Below are 22,440 nucleotides of genomic sequence, written 5' to 3'. Positions count from 1 at the left end.
CTGTACTTGTCTGTGTGTTTGCAAATCTATTATACTTTTTGATGAGATTTCTATTTGTACATTGAAATAAAAAAGAAAAGTAGTATTTTTGTCATTTTTACCAGTTTACTGTTGCTTACGAGCTAAGAGAACTGTGCTCAAAAGCATTCAGTGCAACTAGAAATCAGCATTTTTATTTTAGCAGCTGAAGCATATCATAATTGATGTGACAATATTTGCACAGCTTACATTGAGATAAGAAGGAAAGATTTGTGAATGACTCCTGAATTACTTAGAGAGAATACTAACCAAAGGCTGTTTCACCAATTTAAAAAAACAAAGTCTGATCAAAACACTGAAAGATCTATTGCGGGTGGTTGCTCGAGCAGACAACTTCGACCCTAGGAGTTAAAATGCCCTCTTTTAAATCCTTAAAATACTCTTTGTTTTTTTAAAACAGTAACAAGGGGCAGGAAATAAAACCAGCAATTACTGTTAATGCTGCTGGAAACCATGACAAATTGTTCTTGCTATTTGTTTTTGCAGTGATTGGTGGTCTGCATGCAGAAACAAGTCCAGTTTTATTTAAACTTCAAGCTTGCATGCTAATTTTGGAATAGTAGCTCTAGTGTGGAGAGAGAGAGAGAGAGAGAGAGAGAGAGAGAGAGAGAGAGAGAAAAGGGCTTCAGACAAGTAGAAGGACAAAGTAGGTCTAAAGTGAAGAGAGTCAGACATCAGAAGGAAAACAAAATGCAAAAAACAACAAACAAGCAAACATTTTTCTGTAGTACATAGAGGAGATGAGAACAAAGAAAACATGGGACCCATTAGATTGAAGGATGACTAACAGTGACAGGAGGTGTAAAGGATTGAGAAGGCGAAACTGAAAGTGAAAAAGATTTGGAAGCAAGAAATAAACAAAGGGAAAGTCAGGACTCGGGGAGGTGCATGGCTGGCTTGAGCGATTCCCTACAAAGTGAAGGCAGAGTGATGAAGTGCTGATATATGGAGTCAACAAGTCTGAAGAAATCGAAGAGGCAAGGAAGAGGGAAGCGGGGGGTGTAAGGGATCTCCAGCAGGGGGTCATGCAACTGACTCAAAGTCTTAAAAGAGGTACAGGTCTAAATCACACGCATCAAACTCACATAATCATTCTTCTTTTTTTCTTTGGCCTGTCCTGCTCTTATTTTCTCACCTTTCCTGCAGACCAAGCAGAGTGAACTGAACTTTCTCTTCAATAGAACCTCTTACCTCTCTCTGTGTACTGGACAAAAAAAGGAAGCTTGCAATCCTGCCATGTCTCCAATGGATTAGTTATATGATTATATATGCTGTTTGACAAAAGCTTTTATCCTGCAGAACTCAAAGTGATACACCAGGCGATCTATAGGGAAAAATTGTGGGCGAGTCTCATTCGCATACACAAAAAAGGCTTAGCGCAGCTGCACAAAAACAGAAATCTGCATTGAACTGACTGTTCCCATTGTATCAACAGTCGATGCAACATATGTGGCATACTAATAAATACTGCAAAAATAGATTCTGTTGTCATTTGAGTGAACATGATGTGCCAGGTGAGAGATTTAAGTAACTTCACTGATCTGGATATTAATGCTGCTCTCTGTTATGTAAGGACACTTTTTATTCTCTTTTTATTTTTCCTATGTGTGGCAGTTTTTTAATATGCAAAAGGGGGAAAAAAAGAAATCCTACAGCAGGAGTCCTGTGGGTGATGAACAGCTTGTTGGTGAAACTCACAGCGGATTGCAAGGACTGCGCAAGCCAGCAGAACGGCTGCAAACAGGCAAAAATTGGCAGACAGAAAAATATATTTTTTTCTAGTCACTCCTTCCTGTATGCGTGCTACAGGAACCTAAAGATATCCATGCAGTCAGTAAGTGGAACGGACACTTGTCAGAGCTACATTAAGATTTAGAGATTTATGTTAGACAGGCTTAAACTTATCAGTTTAATGTGCCTCTTTTTTTCCTTTATGTCATCCTGTATTGTCAGTTGCTTGAAAATTAAACAGTTCTTTTAAATGTCTTCTTTAATTAATGCTATTCACTTCGATTTTATTCTTCTCTCTCAATGTTCTTTTAATCCAACCATAAATCTGTTAATGACTTTTCCTTTAAACATTTTCTGATACCTCATTCTTTTATTCACTCCCTCTAACCAGAGCTGCAATATGGCCTATGTCAGGTTGGCCATATCCCATGATTCCTATTACCATTTCTCTCGAGAACCCCCTTACATGCCACGAAGACTATTAACAACTGGTAGCATTCCACCTCTTGTTGCTGTCATGCTGGGCTGAAAAGTTGGTTTTATTGGGATGATCATACATGATGTAATGACAGGTGTGGTATTTTGGATGTTATAAAAAATTACATTCATTTGTTTATTCAGGTGGAGAAGGGGTGGCAAACCCAGGAAGCCTTGCTAACACCAAAGTAGCTATTGAAAAAAGTATTTACAATAGAAACCCAAAATCAATTAAGATTTTAATTACACTAAAAAACTAGTCAGTAAAAGGAGCCCAGGTTAAACAAAATAAACAAATAAATAAAAGTCAAATAGAAATAGTCTCAAAATATGAGAAGAAACTGGCTCTGTGCAAGTTGCTCGACTCACTGTGACTTGACACCACAGCCTCTGAAAACAACCGTGCTAAAAATCCTAAAGATTTACGGGGCAGGTCCGATCCTTTGTTGTAACAGTAACTTGCTGGCCACTCCACAGCGGACAGTGCTGACCTCCGGTACAGAAAGGAGACAACTTGGATGATTCCCATGGCTCTCTGCATCCAGCTTTCATTTTAATCCCTAAAACACTGACCCGCTCCATGGTCTCCCTGCCAAGGCTACCGTCTTCATTTCCGTATATTTTCTGTCAGTGTCTGCTGTCTTGCTCCTTTGTTGTTCTCTCCTTCCCATGCTCCTCTCTAGTACTCTCTTTTGAAGTGGTGGACTGCCGAGATTTGGTTGTTGATAAGGGAGACCTGGATAGGAAGTAAAAACCATCTACAAATACTATAAAGCAGCAATTTTCAAAGTAAAAACATGCAAATTATAAAATAGATTTAATGTAAAACAAATCAAACCCATCTCATAAGGCACAGAAAAAAAAGATTATATTTTCTGGGTTATGCATATTTTTTCCCTTCAACTATGATATGTAGATGGTGATTGAAAACATTGTGCTGGCCATAGCTTAGAAAAAGTGCCACTTGTTCATTAAGTTAAAATCTTTAAAAAACAAACAAACTCCCTCTTATATTCGATACTGTATGTTTATAGTTTCAAGGTCAAGAACAATGGGGAGATAAAGTAATTCCATTTACCCACAGTACAGCCTGTCAACATGCCCCTGAGTCTGCCTAACATGCCATTACGTGGCCAGTGGTGTGTGAACTTGGCCGTATGTATAGCGGCTTGTTCAGCCAGGATGTGCACATCATGTATGTATGAGATGTCCAGGCATCTACCTCTACCTCGCTGTAACTCACATCCCCTGAACTCAACTGATTCTTCACATGAAGTGTGTCTGCTACTTCCCACTAAGTAATGACAACATAAAGAATGTTTATGACCACGGTACTCACTCAAATGGGAAAGGCGAGCATATACCGAGCACATATACGTGTTAGGATATATATCAATATGCTAAACAACATCATCCATAGCCGTTTTTTTGTCAAGTTTGGATAGATAGAAGGAAAAGGAAGCAGAAGACAGAGGTCAGGGTGACCAGTAGAGTGACAGTGCCAGAGTAGTAAGTGTTAGAACAGATCAGAAAAAAGGTGAGACAGTGTTAGGTCTGCTGTCTATCTGGCCTGTCTCTATGAAGTTAATAAACTGCTCAAGAGCAAAGCATCATGGCCATCAATCATTCCAAAATGGGAAGTAGGAGAGGCAAATTGAAGAAGAGGGGAGCGATGAAGGGCAGTTGAGCAGGACACAGGGGAATGGGTCAAGGTCGAGAGGAGAATTTGAGAAAAAATTGACAGTTGGTGTTATAGTAGGACTGAATGGCCCAGATATTTGCTGACCTTGTCCTTATTCCCTCTTCTGCTGGATGCCCTTTCGATAGCAGAGGAAGGGATAGCCTGGAAGAGACGGGAAGACAGTAGCAGGCCAGGAAAAAAGAGAGAGATAAAGTTTGACATACTAAAAAATGTCTTTCCGGGTAGAAGTAGAATAAGACTAAAGATTAGAGGCAGTCATGTCAATGTAAAAAAGAAACCATTCATTTCCTTCTGTCTCTACCTTTAACAGCTGCCAGAGAGACCCTAGAAAACTTTGATTCCCACATTCAAACATTGACTCGAATTGGCCTCATTACTAACGCAACTATCTGGATTTCTCATCTAACGTAAACTTTCCAGGTGTTTGTGTGTTCATGTGTGAGCACATATGCCCTGCTGTCTCTTGCACTGTCTTTGTGTTCACCTCCGTGCTACAGATTAATTAGCTTCTATGAATCTAGGTGGAGTACCAGTTGTCTATGTAATGAGCAGTGTGGAGTGAATAGGCGGAAAATTAACATTAAATTGCACATCATGCTCTGGGTCTCAGTGTATGGCAGCTCACCTCATTTTCTGAATAAGAACAGCATGAAGCACAGATGTTTCATCTCGACTTGGAAAATATTTCTAATTCCACTCTTGTTACTAATAAGAAAGGGTTTCTAACAACCTTGACTGAACTCCCCATGGTGTGCTATTAGCAAAGAACACAATTTAGTCGTTGACAGATATTTTTGGCTTTTGATTAGCTGCTGTTTTCTCAGACAAACCACTTTGATTTTGGGGGATGTGTGTGTGTGTTTTTTTTTTTTTTTAATAAAGCGTTTTACAGACATTAGCATCAGTTGACTTCACCATTTGAAAGAGTTTTGTGGTCCCCATTTGCTTTAGTCAGTTTCATATAAAATGACACTAGTCTGCTATAACCCCGGTGATTCTCTCTGATGCTGATTACCAACTAGCCTGGCTGAGCTGCTGTATGTAGCATATGACACAGCTGGAAACATCTATTTCTTCCAAGGAAAAATGGACACAGGACTCAAAGGTCACCCCTAGAAAATCAGAAATGGGATCCATTTGTTTTTCACATACATACTGGGGAAAAATCTCAAACCATTCCTAATTTCTTTAAATATTGCTTTTAAGGAGTCAAACTTTCTTAATAATACTTTTCCAGGCTTCCTGAAGGTCATTCAAAGTTTTCCTTTGAACAATGACTGCTTTTCGCTCATTTGTAGTCCAGTCCAGAATGTTTCCTAAGCCACTTAACACTGAACTATGAATCATTCATTTAAAAGGCACCTAACTCACAACCAGTGTTGTGTATACACATAGCATACAACTTAGCAAAGAACCCATTTTAAATAGCATCTTTAGGTGATTTGTTAGAAGCAGCCTATCACAAAAACATAATTTTTCACATTAGCTGAAAGTGTGAAGACATAAAGTTGCGCACACAAGGTGATTACAAAAGTAGAAATATGATAAATGCATCTAATCCTCCAATTCTCTATCTAGTACTGAAGCCCCATCAGAAATGGTCTCAATGGAAGCTGGCTGCGAAGAAGCTGTCCATAAGGAAGAAAAACAGGGAAAGGAAAAAGGCTGGGGTACGCAAAGTTAGACAAAACTAGACTGAAAATCAGGACAGGTCTGTTAAGGAGATTAGGATAGAAAAGCAGGGAGGCAGAGACTGCAGAGACATGCAACAAAGTACCCTGGACTTGTACCAAGGCTGCTCAATGTAGTCTTCGGTCATGGGATATGCTCACATGCTCAACCAAGTGAGCTAAAGAGGCATCACAGAGCTGTAATTTTTGGTTGCCATTATTATGTAATGAGGTGGTCAGTCGATGGGTAAAACAGTGAGTGTCTACAGTCATCTGCAAAACATGGTAGAGGCTCTGTCATGGTTTGGAGGTTCATTTAAACCAGGTGTGGGGAGATCTGAATGCAGAAAAGTACCGTCAGATTTTGGGCACCATACATTCTGGAAAGTGTCTTCCAGATAAGACAGGAATAACTTCCCTGTCAACATGGAAGTTATTCCTAAACACACTGCCAAAGCAGTAAGAGTGTACCGAGTATTCTTGGATAAGGAAGCAGACAGTGGAACACAATCAGTCATGAACTGGCTACCGAGAGCCCGGACCTCAAAGAAAAGCTTTGAAATGTCCTTTAAGAAGCCTGGAGAACTATTCTTAAACACTACCTACGCGAGTTCAGACTGTGTTAAAGAATAATTTTTTCCTGGAATGATCTCTGTAGTTAGGTTAATTCTCCTGCCGTGCTAGTTACATCTCCTTTCGCCAGCTTGTGGCCACCAAGCAACCTTAATACATAATGATGAATTAATTAGGAACTGACGCCTTGTTTCATCTTCGGTCACAAAAATCCCTCATCATCTACATGTCAGGCTTGTGCTTGTCATTTTCTGACTCTCCTCAGTCTTTTTTTATGGCACAAGAGAAAGAGAGGTTATTAATAAATTGATGAAATGGTGCTGGGCTATCTTTCATTTTGAGTCTGCATCTTTTTTCTCTTTCTCCCTTCTTTCTCCTTTTGTCCATGGTTCTATCACGGTTTTAGTGTTTTATTCTTATGCAACTAGTTTCTGCCTCTTGGTTCATTTCAGTGGCTGTTGAAAGCCTTTGTGGCTCAAATGGGTGGAGGTGAGCTGTAGAATTGGGCAATTGACTCACTTGGAGAATATTTTAGAAGGTGTTTTTTTTCTTTATCAAATACCTAATTTATTGTAGTCTGGATGTAGTTGTGCGCTTGTCTGCATTAGAAATTGTAGTCTTTATGTGTATCTCTATCACTGGAAACACTGGGTATAAAGAGACTCACTCAAGCCAGTTGGGTCTTTTGTGTGTGTGTGTGTGTGTGTGTGTGTGTGTGTGTGTGTGTGTGTGTGTGTGTGTGTGTGTGTGTGAGTGAACTGTGCTTATGACGTGTGTACACTGGTGTATGAAAACACCATGCGCGTTCCTTCCCTCTGTCTGCAGATGCTGTATGAGATTGGACAAGCCCAGTCAAAGCCGTGTGGGATAAATTTAGCTCGTGCTAACACCCTTGGAGGCCTCTTAATAATTGAGAAGGCATCTGCTCCAATTAATGTGGCCCTCTAAATGGAATCCCTATTTAAATTTTCTCTAACTGGGTCACTCTCTTTCTCACTCTTCTTCTTCTCCTCTCTCTCTCCTTCTCTCTCTGCGGTGCAGTAAGGAAGAAAATGAGCTGCCTTCTACTTTTAAATGGTTTTTAGGGTTTCTGAAACATCATCTGGGATGTTTTGCCTGAGGTCTCCCAAGCGCGCGCGCACACACACACACACGCACACACACACACACACTGTACACACACACTGTACACACACACTGTACACACACTGAAATAAAGTTTTGACATATTTTTCATGCAGCCCTCTTTTGAATGAGAAAAGGGAGGATCTCGGAACTTCTTTGAACTTTGATATGGCTGATAGATTTAGCCTATTAAATCAAAAACTGGGGGGAGGTGTTACCACTTGGGCGTATAATGACTGAGTAAGCAGTTACATTGCCTGCCTCCTGGATTCTGATTAGTTACACTTTGAGACAGTTAGTTCTCAAAGTGGATAAAAACTTATTGATTTCCAAACAGCAGGATATTAATTTGAGTAGTTGGCCAGATGAGTGTTTAGACTATATCATGTACATATGTAATCAACAATAATCAATTATCAATCAATTATCAGTATCATAAATACAAAGCAGTAAGCAGTTGAGAGGTTGATTGATATATTTTCATAAAGGTAAAAAAAATGTTTAGTTGAGTTTTGGTGCACATCAACAGTATGGTGAGAGCAAAAATATGACTGATGATCAAGTAATCCATGATATTCAGTTAAATTTATGTCTGCTCTTAACATATGGCAATTTTAGCCAGATTTTAACCAGATTTGTCCAAGACCAGATTTTTCTTCAAATTTCAGATTACTTAAAGTAATCACAATTGCTTTTGACAAATCACTTCCCTGTGCTTTTCACCAGCTATAAATCAGCTTTATCCGAGTCTGTCACCAAACGGGCTGGGGTTCTCTTCTTGAATCCCATCTCTTTTTGCTTTCCAGTGTCCTTAACCACACTGACTTCTCATGCTTCCCTGCTTCACCTCCCTTAGTCTTTACCTAAACAGCTGTGGTATAAAATCATGACTGCTATGTAATCCCCGGTGGCTTTTCAGTATTTGGGCAATCCCTCCTGAGTCACACAGACTGTTTTGTTTGTGTGTGTCTCCACACTTTAGCTTTTCATCTGTCTGCTGCAAAAAAGAAGAGAGAGAAAAAAATTAGGGTGCCTGATTGCTTGTGTATTTCTGTGTGTATGCATCTGCTTGTGAGTATGCATAATATGTGTGGGTGCTTGTGCTTGGGGGTGGGTGTGCAATGCTAAAAATAGCTCTGTGGGCCATAGCGACAGGGAGATCCAGTATGCAGCTGGAAGCTGACTCACAGGGTGGACACTTTACTAGATGGATAACACACTGCTCCTTCGGCCTGACCCACTGTACTTCTTTCCTCCTTTCTTTCCTTTTTTGCTTCCATTTGATCTAAATGGCTCACAATCGCAAAGGCTCATAGAATTATAGAAGTCGGCAAAAAGATCAGTGACGTGTCATTTAGATCTCAACTGAAAATATGGTTTTATGAGCATCTCTAATCCAGATCAGGGAAAAAAGCAGGTTCTCACAGTGGAGTCATTCGCAATGGGAGGTAGACTGGTGTTTCACAGGAAATGAATAACACAACACAGCAGCTACAGTGCAAGTATTTTAAGGGTCAGAGTTTTAAAGTGTACATATATAGTGTATGAACACTCCCACACTGGGAGAGTGGCTCCAGCACATCCCTGGAAAGACATTTGAGATCTCTGTCTGGAAGAGTGGATACTTGGGAACAACAAAGATACTGTGCAGGACAAGCACAGCTTGAAGGATAAAGTCTACCCACAGTGTGAGTGAGGAACTGATAGATAGATATATTTTTTGATCTGCTAGGTTTACAGAGGGTGGTCATGAAAAGAGAAAATACCCAGTGAGCGGCAGTTCTCTGGGTGAAAATACATTGTTGATGTCAGAGGAAAATGGCCATGCTACTGTAAGCTGATAGGACGGCAACAGTAACTTAAATAACAGCTTTGTACAGCCAAAGTATGCAGAAAAGCATGTCTGAATGCACAACACATTGATCAATACATCGAACCTTGAAGCAGATGGGCTAATGCAACTACAATGCTAAACCACACCAGCTACCACTCCTGTTACCTAAGAATAGGTCTGATGTGCACATTTCAGATTGTGGCATAAACAACATGAAAGGATGGATCTATCAATGGTTCAGGCTGATGCCACTGATGTAATGGTGTGGGGAATATTTTCCTGGCACACTTTAAACCTTTAGTATCGACTGTACATCATTTAAACACTGCAGCGTACTGGAATATTATTGCTGACCATATACATCCCTTTATGACCACAGTGTAGCCATCTTCTACTTCCCGCAGGATAACCTGTCATGTCAAAAAGCTCAAATAATTTCAAATTGGCTCCTTAAGCAATGACAGTAAGTTTGATGTACTCAAATGGCCTCCACAGTCAGCAGAATCTAGTAGAGCACCTTTAGGATGTGGTGTAGAAGAGGAGATTCACATCATGGATATGCAAATGTGTGATCCTATCGTGTCAATATAGACCAAAATCGTTGTTTCCAGCACTTTGTTGAATCTGTGCCACAAAGAATTAAGGCAGTTCTAAAGGCAATGATAGAAACTCCGGTCTACCCTTTTTTAAAAACTGCATTGTCAAATAGCTTACAGTCTAAGCAGATTCTGTTTTGAATATGACAAGGAAGAAAGAAAATGGAACTGCAAGAGAAGGAGAAAAATAAGGAGAAAAATAGGTTTAGTTAAAGAGAGAGTGAGGTGAATAAGAATGAGAGTGAAAGAATGTTGAATGTCATTGGGAAAAAAAAGAAAAAACAAGGAAAGGGGAGAGAGAGTATGTGTCTGACATGAATCTGTCTGCTTGTGTCACACTGCGTCTGGTCTCTTTTCACCTCTCCTGTACCTTGGTGATCTAAATGGAAAAAGAAGTCCTAATGTGAATTTAGCATTCACATTGCATCTTGACACAATTCTGTCTCATGTTAAAAAATGAGACAGTGCAGGACAGTCAGAGAGGAGTGCAAACTAGAGAGGGAGAGAAGAGAAAACTGGCAGAAAGTCAGACTGTATGACTCAGAGAGGGGAAAAATCAGGGCTTAGGAAAAAAAAAAAGTTCACACTGAGATGTAGGGGGAAAGGGGATGAGAAAAAGACAGGAATAGTTAATGAGGGAATAACATAATTGTGGAAAACCACAGAATCTGATACACCTGTACCTTTCTACGCAGAAATGTTAAACTTCTCCAACTTACATCAAAACCTGCCGACTCACGGTCTAGGTTAAAGCTATTCTAATTGACAGCAGCAGCTACCGCAAGTCAGAAAGCGGTTTCTCGTAGTCATTGGTTACATTCTCAAAGGTCAGCATGCAGGTGGTTTTAGCCTCAACAAAGCTGCCAAGATTTGGTGTAGAGCACTTCATAAACAATATAGTGAACACCAAAGGGGTGAAAGTACCATGTGGTGATTACCAAGTGGCACACAAAGCAGATTTGTGTATATAATTTGACCATTGTGCTAGTTTAGCACACATATCTTTACTCCAGTGTTCTTAGAGAGGTAGCTGGATGTTAGTGGTATTTGTGGCTACATACATAGAGATGCAGGTCTTTGAACAATGGACATTACTGCATGTGCAGGTGCATGTGTCTGTTTTCCTAACAAAACATGGCTAGTTGCACCCCTGCTGCGTGTATAGATGCCCTCTGTGTAATGAGAACACTTCCTCCTCTGAGACACGAGTGCACATACACGCACACACAGACACACAACAGCGACTTGAATCATCACCGCACTAGCAGAGCCATTCCACATGAGCACCTTTAGCCATTAAAATACACAGCTGAATGGAATACAAAGAATGGCTGAGAACTGCGTGCTGAGTTGTTTCAGGGGTAGTACAAGTTTCTTCCCTGAATCTGACAAAAGAACTAAACAACCTCAATAAAGTCTAACTTGTAGTTGCTAATTTTAAGCACAAATTAACTTTCACACCACTAATTGTAAATAGCGACAGTAGCAGGGAGCGAATGCACTTTAATGTTTGATAGATAATAGCTGTAGTAGTAGAAGGTAGTTGAAGGAATTATAGACAATATAGTGAACAAGAATCATTTACCAGCAAATGGGTGATTTGGGCACAAGGTTGGTTATTATGATGTTTTTAATGTCTCATTATTATCACATTTTTTAATGCAAGTATTGCACAGATATAAAAAAAAAATTGTTAGGAGGTTAATATAAACTATTATTATATGATTATAAATTGGTACTCTTAAACATATTTCCATTCATAGCCTTTTTTTCTGGTGATGTCCTATTCTGTTACATGAGTTACATCCTCTTATTGAGATACAATGTTAGTGCTATTCTTGTAAATTGGTAATACAATTTCTTAAACAATCATCTCTATTCTTATCTAATTAATACCCCTTAAAAATAATGGATAAAAACTGGCTGACGTATTTGCATTTTTGTCAGTAAAATCCATCATGCATTATCAACTGCTGCTTTACCTCCACTGTGGGAAGTTTCCTGGTTCTCTTTCCTGGTGCAGACATAGGCAGCTAAGAAAAGGAATGGCTGAATGGACCAGGATGGAAAGGGTTATTTAGGGGGACATTCTCTGCTAATTTAAAGACCAATAACATAAAAAACTGTGGTGCTTTCTGTTTAATTTTGGAGTCACAGAAATGAATTCATGCCTCATTCTCCGTGTTAGTAGCTCTGTCCACAGAGACCTAAAGTAGATAGAGTTGTACACTCTGTCCCTTACAGTTTGATAATTAATTTGTTAATTAGATATACTGATGCCTTGGTTTTTTAGGTCCTCTGTAATTAGTTACTAATTGGAATTACATCTCAAGCAGGGAGACACAGAAACAGAGGAAATTGGGTTTTGTGAGGGCGTAAATTGATTATGTGCTCTTACCGTTGTTTTAGTCATACCTGCTGTTCAGTCTTGTGAGGGAAATACATTCCTAAAGCCAAACAACATGGTCAAGAATTTATAAGTTATAAAATACTGTCTAAGAACTGGTTCTATCAGTTGCATTAAAATAATGGATGTACAGATAGCACATTTTAAAGAAGAAAGCTGTGCACTGGATTACATTTGATCCGGCTGCCCTTGTTAAGAGAAAGCCTGTCAGTTGGTAGATTTAGCTTATGATGTGTGTATGTATTCATTTTCATTTTTTGCTATCCCCAACACAATTAGCTTTTCTGACCTAACGAGGACAAAAATGAACTCCACTGAGAATGTGGAAAACAGAGACGTAAAGAGCAGGATAGAAAAAAGAGCAGGTGAATGGACAAAGGAGAGTTATAAATTCACAAGCTTATTTCAGATTCAGAAATGAATACATGAACTTCTTTTTACAGGTTAGTGTTGTGAAGTCTGGAACCACTATTGATTCAAACATCTTTTATATTTTTCAAATGTGGAGAGCAAAATAGCGTTGTATTTCAAAACACTTTGTAAGAAATTACATTTTATTTAGCCAAAATGCACATTAATTGGATTGTTGATTGATTTAGTGGACACCTATTGTTGGATTTTATTGTGTAAAAATACATTGGTTTAGTCATAACTTTGATTTTAGACAGGATGAAACTCAAAGTCTACTTACTTGCTTACTTACAGAGTCTACTAACTCATTATTTGTGATGACTGGACATCAGCCGAGCGTCTGCCTAGTGTTAGCTAACCCCCAGGGATGGACAGACTAAAGTCCAAACAGGGCACAGATAAGACTTCAGTCTTTTTTCCTCTTGTTAGATGCAATTCTCATTTTGCTAGAAGCCAGTGTTGGCTGACCATCGTAGCTGAACTCTTGCAGATCTTCACAGACTGTCACTACTCATGCCTCAGTTTATGGGATTCTGGGACTCACTAACTTATACAGTAATAATGATAATTATTATATAATTTGACTCATATTAGTTAGTGATACTACATAATAATTATATCATACACATCATAATGATACATTGGAGTGTATTGTCATCAGAGGCGGAAAGTAACTAAGTACAAATACTTTGTTACTGTACTTAAGTAGATACAGATATTTGTACTTTACTTGAGTAGTTTTTTTCCTGACTACTTTTAACTTTTACTGCATGCATTTTTAAATAAATATCTGTACTTTCTACTCCTCACATTTTCAAAACAGGCTCTTACTTTTGGTTTAAGGGGGACCCTTCATAAAAATGATTTGTGCCTAAACAGTAACAAATGAAAGGCAATCCTGTTCGTTTATTAATCACTATGAGGTGTGGCATAAAGACAGATGTTGTGGGTCAAAGTCATGGGTTAAAAGTGGGACGATGTTTTTTTTAAAAAAAAAAATTGGCACAACACCGTAAGGACTGCAGGTGTCCGGAAGTTGCAGTTGCGGTTTCTAGCTAGCCCTACTGAAGAGGAGAGAAAATAAAGGGTGTGACTTTTTTTTCAAGTGTCAGGTAATTTAAAATGCGATGTTTCTATCAGGTCAACAAACATCAGCAATCACACAAACTGTTTGTGTCTACAGTTAGTTGTACAGTGTGTGGCTAGCTAAAGGCCCAGCTCCTGTATTTGACAGGGAGAGAAAACAAAGAGAGCTAACTTCACTCAGAGATGGAGAAAGATAAGGAAGGAGAGTTTATCAAATCCCAGTTTTTTCAGTGGGATTTGATAAACTGGAAATGTAAAGGTTACATGTAAGTCTTCATGTTTTTAGATGTTTAAATGTTGAGAAACATGCTGTAAATCAAACTGAGGTAGACTAACTGCTATTTAAAGGCTGTATGAAAATACTCTGCAGTTTAGTGCAGGATGAACAGGTTTGTTTGCTGTACTGTGATGGATTTAGAGCAGTGGCTGTGGTTTCATGGTCAGAGTAAGGTTACATCGAATGTAGCAGAGATTCGTATAAATTTTAGCTGATGATGTTTAGATTCATTCACTGAAATCCACCTTCATACCAATTTTATACCATCTAGAAAAAAGATATAAATAGTGTACTGTCATTGATGAAAATCAGCCAGGACTACTTAATATCTGCTGACATCTGGTTGAATTAAGTTGTGTACATCCACAAAGAGCAGCAGGTCAGCTGATCACAGCCTGTGAACTAAGAAAATCTACTGGAAAGCTCAACAGAAATTATTGTGGGTTATATTTCTTTTCCCCTTACTGAGCCATTACAACCAATTCTAGGCTTTCCCACCTAATGAAACCCACTTTAACTCCTCACTATACATATTTTCCTGTTTAGAGGCAAAGTCACCCAAAGCTGATTATAATTAGAATATAAAGAAGTTAGACTGAAGTTTGTATTCCCATCTGCTGATTTTATGTTATTTCATCATTATGTTATGTTATTTTATGATTAGGTTAATATAGCACAAGGTTCAGTTAGCTTTGCACAAAAATATAAACCTCCTCCAAAGAGCTACTTTAATACTTTGTGCTTTATACTTTGAGTATATTACAGAGCTGGTACTTTTTTACTTTTACTTGAGTAAAGAAGTTGAATCATTACTTCAACTTTTACTGGAGTATTTGTACTTCTGTAAGTCTGTACTTTGGCCAAGTCTGATTGTCATAGATCTTAAAGTATTGAATAGTTTCTGGTAGGTGAGGATGTCTTGTGACTCAAAAACCATAGGTAAATATTCTGATATCACAGCTAGATTAGAGTCCTGCTGGGGTGCTGTAGGTTCTGTAATTGCTGTACTGGCCTTAATTGCGTAACATTTGTTCTTATTATGTACTACTTGTACCCATTATCCTGTAGTACCCCTCAGAAATGTTTCACTTTCCTACCTTTGAAATAAAGGTACTGAATGATAAATATGTGCTTAATAATGCGTTTGAATAATTGTTGAACAAACTGAGGCTTTGAATGGTGTCGGTTCTGGGTCAGAAAGATGTTAGAAAACAAAGGCTAATGTCACAGCTATGTATGTGATGTGCTTTACACTTGGTCACATTGAAATCTAGAACCACCTTGTTGTTGGTCAGTCAGTGAGATTTCTTTTCTCTAAATATCTAACATTCATTAAACTATAAAAGGTAAGTGTCCGGTCTTTCAGGCACTGAATAAAATTGCTCTTGTCGATCAAATCACCCGAAAGTTGGCTTTTGCACTGATAAGAAAGCAAATATCTTAGAATATGAGAATAACTGGTTGCTTCAGGACTACATGGAAATGACAAGGCAGGAAATTGGGTTTGTTTTGCTTAAAATAGATGCTGTAAGACCAAAGTTGTTTACAACAGTAAGCACCAGCTGTGTTCAGACAACCATGTTTACTATCTGTAAATTAGACATATGTATATGTATACTGCTGTGTGTTGCTGCTAAGTTTACCACATTTCCACTTTCAGTTGGGAAGTAGTTAAAATAGTTGGGTATATATATGTTAAGCCATATCCATGCAATAATTGCCTAAATGCTGTAAAATGATCCAGAAGGACACTGGTTCAGTTGCAGAACTCTGTACTTTTCCACATAGTTCTTTCTGGCTCTAATAGAAGTAATTTTTAAAGCAGCTTCCCGGTAGTATGTCCAACTCTGCTGACCATCTTTGCCAAGCTTAGATCTCCTTATAAGATGCGTTCAAGGGGAATCATTTGTACTCAATTTGAATTTTCATCTATTTAATATGCCAAGTAATTTATCAAAGCCACCCAAAAAAGACTAAATATGAATTTGGTGGAGGATTTGGACTTGAACCAGATTGTTAAAGCAGATTGGAATTTCAGATACAAACCTTCTGGAATAATTTGCATTTTGTGCACAAAAGATTTCTTTGGGAATTCACTAATCTCAAATTGAATATGCTTCCAATATAATTCTCTTGATTGTTTCAGGGTATTTTATTGTCTTTCTTGAATGCTTTAAGTGACTATTTTTATTCACAGGGCTGAATTTCAAAAAGACCAATGTGTCTTTGAAAGTGTCACATGATTATTTCCTAAATTATGAAATGGAACATTTTAGGATTAGGCTTTATTACTCCTATGCAGCATTTCTTCTGTCTGTCTTTTAATATCAACCCCTTCCCTCCCCACTGTACGAGCATGGACACACATAAATCTTCCTAAGGCTTTGTATGTGTGTATATTACAAAGAGATGCAATGAAACTGCCTTAATTCATTTTTTGTTTCCTGAGTGGTAGCAATACAGATTACTGGCCTAAATTTGACCCTCTTCTGAATGCTCAACTTGATTAGTAATTGCATAGCTGGATAATAAAAAATCTTTAGCCAGGGGATCTAATAATATAACTGAATGTATTTCTTTTATGATATTAGTGTAGAAAATCTCCCATTTATGCGCATTAATGGAGCTTATGGAGCTCATAGGGAAGTTTAAGGCTGTAATATAAAGCAATTTCCATCATCTCCCGTAACTTATCTCATTCTGTTTCAGTTACATGCATGTCCACAGAACACATTGATCATTTCAAAAAAGCTCAGTCTGCCGTTTGCCTGTGCGAAACCCTGCTCAGTGGATACCATTACACTGTAAGCTGGAAAGCATCAACAGCCACCCCAAGTTACTGTTATATTTTTGAGATGTTGCTTTCGAGCTTTGCAACTCAAGATAATTCTGTTTACAATGAAAAACTATGGATTCAAGGCTCCATTTAGCATCTTGTATATATTGTTACATACAAGGGTTAACCAGCTCTGTTCCCTTTATTCCACTCACTTATGTTTCTGTTCTGACAAGACAGCTTCCTGATTAGGCAGGAAAGCTGGTTGCAGTACATAAAGGTCAGTTGTATTTTCCGTAATGATGTGTATTTTATTCTACTTTCACTGACAATATCATAATCTCAAATCAGACGGTACACATTTACTTTTTAAAAGCGATGGTATATCTGGTAATGTTTTTACATTGTTAGTCTGTAGACAGCTTCAGTAGCTGGAGCTGCCACAAAGGTGGGTCTGCCTGGTGTTTATATATTTGTCTCTATGTGGGCAACTGTTCAAAAAAACATTGTACAGTGGTTCCTCGCTATAACGCGGTTCACCTTTCGCAGCCTCTGTGTTTTGCGGATTGTTTTTGTGCAATTTTGCATGCTTTTTTTTTCTTTTCTTACGGCGCATTGTGTTCTGCGTCCTGATTGGCTGTAGACCATTGTCAATCAATCTCCTCCGTACCGTGTCTCCTGTACAGAATGTTTCAGCTTGTCAAATTTACATAAATCTTCGATTGCTGGCAGTGTGACTCTGAAGTGCTGTTTGTAAGTTTTCTCGCCAACAAACACAGCAATATCGACGAAACGTTTTGCACCATCAAAGGCACCTGCGGTAGCAGCCAAAAGGCTGGGGAAGATTCTAACCATCGCACAAAAAGTTGGAGTTTTAGACACGCTAAAGGAAGGTAGACTTTACCGTATTTTTCGGACCATATGGCACACCGGATTATGAGTCGCATTAAGCGAAACATAACAGTCAGAAGATAAGTCAGACTTTACTCAAGTCATTCTTCTTACTTCCTCCACTTCCGTACTATTGATTCATTAATGTTAAATTCTCTCACAGCTCCATGTTCTGGACCTGAAAACAGGCTTTGATCTTTGGTTTCATTCTATAATACTGGACTTATTTTTCTACGAAGGTTTGAACTTTGAGAGTGTTTAAGCAAGAGAGAAAAGTGTGAAAATGTTCATGCCTGTCTGAGAAAAGTGTATAAAGTGTGTATTTAGGGATTTTACAGCCTTTAAACATCTATAATAAAAATATAAATAAATAAAAAAATAAAGCTGGCAATTTCAACTATTATTATTATGTTATGTTATTTTTAGAGCGTAACTCCCACGATAAATGAGGGACCACTGTACATCAAATTCAAGGCAGAATTTGAATGTGCTTGTGGTGCGAGACCCCACTGGTGTGGTGGCTGGTGTGATTCTGTTATAGGTTGGTCTCTAGTTATATACAGTGAGCTAAATAATTATTTGAATTCTCACTTGAATAGTTGCTAATTGTTATGGCAGAGACATAATATAAACCAGAATTCTGGATTTACAATACGCATTGCATAAAAGTTATTACTTGATTTGCATGTGATTGAGTGAAATAAGTATTTGATACCCAGGCAAAACATAACTTAGTGGAAAAAAACACTTTATTGGCAATTACAGCTGTTAGATGTTTCCTGTAGTTGGTCACCAGGTTTTCACACATCTCGGGAAGGATTTTGGCCAACTCCTCTTTACAAAAACTCTTTTAATCTTTTAGGTTTTGTCACTGGCATTTGGTCTCCACTGAAGTCTGGAGACTGGCTAGACAACTCAATGACATTAATGTGCTCCTTTGTTTCCTTGGTAGTATGTTTTAGATCATTGCCATGCTGGAGGACACACCCATGATCTATCCTCAATGGTATGGCTGAGGGAAAGAAGTTCTAATCCAACTTCCAAATTCAGCACGGGATCAAATAATTATTTCCCCCACTGTAGGTTGTTTGAAATGTCAACATGGTGAAAGCCTTTGCTGCTGCTGCATCCTGTTGCAAGATGATCTCTAATTACATGCCTACTTACATCTCTAATTACATTTCAGGGAAATGAAAGGAGTTTTATTTTTTAATATAACATCCTTGTAGCGTCTTTCTGTTATCTTTAGTAACTAAAGACTTAATTCATGGTCACCCCTTAAGTAATCTACAAGTGTTTTCTCTTGTGAAAATGTCAAAGCCCTAAAATGTCAAATACACTGTAATATGTCACTGTTTCCTTGCAAATTGTAAATGGCTGAAGAAGTGTTCTCACTGGTTGCATTCATATATATGGTTTATGAGTGTTTCCCGCTTTTCTGTCTTCCACCAGCCACCACTGAAACACTTTGGCTATAGATAAAGGAAATTACTTTCACAGAGATAAAATGATGATCAGATCGAACACCTTACCATTTGGATACCACATAGAACTTCATTTATATTTCTTTACAAGGTGGGGACTGTAAATGTATTGCTGACACACACAGACGTAGATCCTGCCACCTACACCTCCTGTACACCGCTCAGGGGGTGTTGGAACCTAAGGGCTACCTGGCCACCTACCTTACTGCACTGATGAATAAAACAACAGTCACTTGGAGCTATGTGTGTGTGTGTGTGTGTGTATGGCAAGCTTCTGCTGACGTGCTGGCTTTTAAATGAACTCCTCTGGCTGGCTCTTTGGCTTGCAACCTGATTTAAGTGTCTGCATGCATATACGATAACCTGAGAAGCAGCAGTAAATGACCACTGTCAGAAGAAAGCCAGACTCATCCACTTGGCATCATTCATCTTTCACATGCCTTTGCACTGCGACTAAGGCAGGTCAACTACACATCGTGCTATAATTTTTCTTTTTGTTTTTTTCTGACTGGAAGGTCCACACTACTACTTCAAAGTGTGATTTCTAATGATCAGCGTCTTTCACTACATTTTGTACTGAATAGTTTTAGACCTCAACCACAAGATCTTAAGACCTGTTGCTGGAGGTTACTGGCTAATGCTAGGTGAAATCGACTGTAAGCAGGGTGCTGGACCAAAACCCTCCTTGTGTTTGCTTGTATTTTGGATGAAGACAGCAACTTGTCTGCAAACACTCTCTAACTATTTGTTTGAGTGGTAGTACCATAACCTGAGAACATTCACCTTCAAAGTAAAGACTGTGCCTCACCCCACTTTTCACTAGTGTCCGATATTTGCCAGGGGATCATTAATTAGCTTCCTAGGCCTGTGTGACTGAGGCCTTGAGTCATTTTACTCAATAAGGTAAAATGACTTAACGTTGCAGATACTCAAAAAGTTGATTCTATTTATCTGAACGTAGTGTTTCCAGATGATGTCCAGATGAACATAAACAACTTTTTTTGGGAATTCCTTACTTTGAGCATGCATCAAGACACTTGCAGATACCTTTTGCAACTTTTTTGCAAAGCTCTAAACACATTTTTAGCTATGCACTTTCTAGTTTCACAGTTACGTTTGCAGAAGGTGCAAGCACAAGGTTAATGATTGCAACGATCTATAGACACAATCTTGAAAAGCAGAGTAGGAATAATGAGTGTACTGTAAGAGACGGTGGGCGAAAAGGAGGACAAGAACAAGACCATGAACAGTAATGTAAGATGAAATTGTGTGGGTATGATAGACCATACCTTGCTCAATGGAATTACATCTTTTATAACAAAAACAACGTATCATTTCTTCTAATAGTAAATGTGCCATGTAGATTTATTTTGTAAACTGTATGATGACCACATGAGGGTGAAAGTGCTGAACGTTTATTTGAGTTACTTTGTGTGTGATCTGAACATTATTTTCTCTTGAGTACTGGAAACTGTTTTGATGCAGTTGTTGGTTGTTACTCATTCACTCAGGTTTTGTGAATGAAAACTGAAAACAGTTTTTTCTTTTATATTTTGATAGTTTTGAGAAATGGCTGAAAGGTTTCAAGAAACATCTTTTAAATTGTAAAAAATTGTAAAACATTTGTCTTCAGGTTAGATTTTGTGTTGGTTTAGGTTGTTTTGTTTTGTTTTTAACCTTCATAACGGGTTTTTCAAGCCATTTAAGCCTTGATCTCTGCACACGGCTTTTGACAGCAAACTTGACTGCCTGAAAAAATGTCAAGGGCTTATGTACTCAGCTTCAAAATTCCTTGAATCTTGCTCACTCAGTTTTTTATCATGGAAACCAGGCCTTTTCATTAATTCTAATCAAATGTGGATCCCACAAAAGTGATCATAGAAATGCATTTTATATTTAAATATGCTTTACAAACTCTGTTCTTCTTTTATAATGGCTTTTAAGTTAATTATTTGGATAGATAACATTAGATCAAATATTGTAGTCATATAAATGTGAATTACAGCTGAAGCAGAGAATGTCACTTTAATGGACCATAACATTATCAGATGGCTATACCACTGACCCCCTGCCTTTCTTTAAGTTACAATAAGGAAACTGTTTCCCAAGTGAAATATTACATTGTTCTGGTTGTATAAATACTGTGAACATGCATTTAAAAAATTCTAATGTTGCTTTTATGGTCATATTAGTGAGTTATTGTTCTGGAAAATGTATTAGATGTTTCTGTGAGTTTTCTATGTGTCATTTTAATTTTTCTTAAATTCTCAAGAAAGGTACAGAATATTTCAATAAGATCCCGGATAGAATTCCCAAAGCAGGTGATTTGTACTACTGTCTTTCTCTAACTTTAATCTTTGCTGAATTTCCAAACCTCAAAAACGCAGAAGGAATTTCTTAGTTGATGAATGAGAAGTGCATCAAGATTCTGCTTGTTCACAACGACGCCACCGCTTTGGCAACCATCCATCATGTAGCTACAAACACTGACGTGTTATCGCTGTAATGAATATCTAAAATCAGGTTTCATTAGGAGCTGATTATAACCACTTAAACCTACACGGAAACGCAGACTGGCAGGTTAATTTTTGCATGTATGAAGAGTATGTGTGTGCACGTGTCCAAATATGTCAGTGTTTTTGTTTCTAGCATGCTTGTGCAACCGCGAGGATTGCCCATTGCTAATAGGTTTGTAGATAGAGGAGCTGTATTATGCTCTTTATGACTTTTTAACTGACTCACAGCTCACTGTTGAGCATATGTGTGTGTGTGTGCATTTGCATGAGTGTGAGTATTAGTAGTGAATATGAGCAAGCTGAGTGCAGGTTTGCAACAGAATGTATTCCGTGGGGGTGGTAGTGTACTGAGAAGAGGCCTTGAGGGAATGAGGGCTCGAGAGATAGGTGGTGGAGAGAGAGCATGACAGAGGGATAGTGATGGGCGGAGGAGAGAAAATGTATTTCATCAGAGAGAGAGAGAGAGATAAAAGGATAGGCAGCGAGACAGAAAAAAGAATAATGGAGTGAAAATGAGGAAAACAAAAGTGGTACTAACTCTGCTCCATGCTGTGTGTGGGCAGATAGAGTGGCAGTAATGAAGAACAATATAGTAAGACAAAATAAATAAAAAAGAAAAAAACAGATCACTCATTTATGAAGCAAATATACACCTGATACTACCTTTGTGGCTCTAAAATCCAACCTAATTTTGGACTACAAATGTAGTCTCATGTTACTGTTCTGTGTTGTGATTATCCCCCTGCTGAACCACCTACATCGGTCTGTCATTATCTTACAAAGAAAGGCATATAGCAGTTGTAAAAAGTACATGCCCCAACTCAGTACATGAATAAAAGCAGGGA

At 38.3% G+C, this 22,440-nt stretch overlaps 1 protein-coding gene and 1 long non-coding RNA gene across 4 annotated transcripts in view; both read left to right on the top strand.

The window, feature by feature from the left end:
• grid2 (glutamate receptor, ionotropic, delta 2) overlaps window positions 1–22,440 on the top strand; it is a 532,677-nt gene that overhangs the window by 56,784 nt on the left and 453,453 nt on the right. The gene's annotated exons all lie outside the window — the stretch shown is intronic.
• LOC146506667 (uncharacterized) overlaps window positions 1–22,440 on the top strand; it is a 41,678-nt gene that overhangs the window by 10,370 nt on the left and 8,868 nt on the right. The window contains exon 1 of the long non-coding RNA XR_014877278.1: window positions 1–22,440. This exon is cut by the window's left edge and continues 10,370 nt beyond it. This is a non-coding gene — a long non-coding RNA (uncharacterized LOC146506667).

This window comes from Neolamprologus multifasciatus, chromosome 12 (genome assembly GCF_963576455.1).
Source record: "Neolamprologus multifasciatus chromosome 12, fNeoMul1.2, whole genome shotgun sequence".
NCBI lineage: Eukaryota > Metazoa > Chordata > Actinopteri > Cichliformes > Cichlidae > Neolamprologus > Neolamprologus multifasciatus.
The sequence above is the reverse complement of the archived record's forward strand: the minus strand, read 5'-3'. Positions and strand labels throughout refer to the sequence as shown.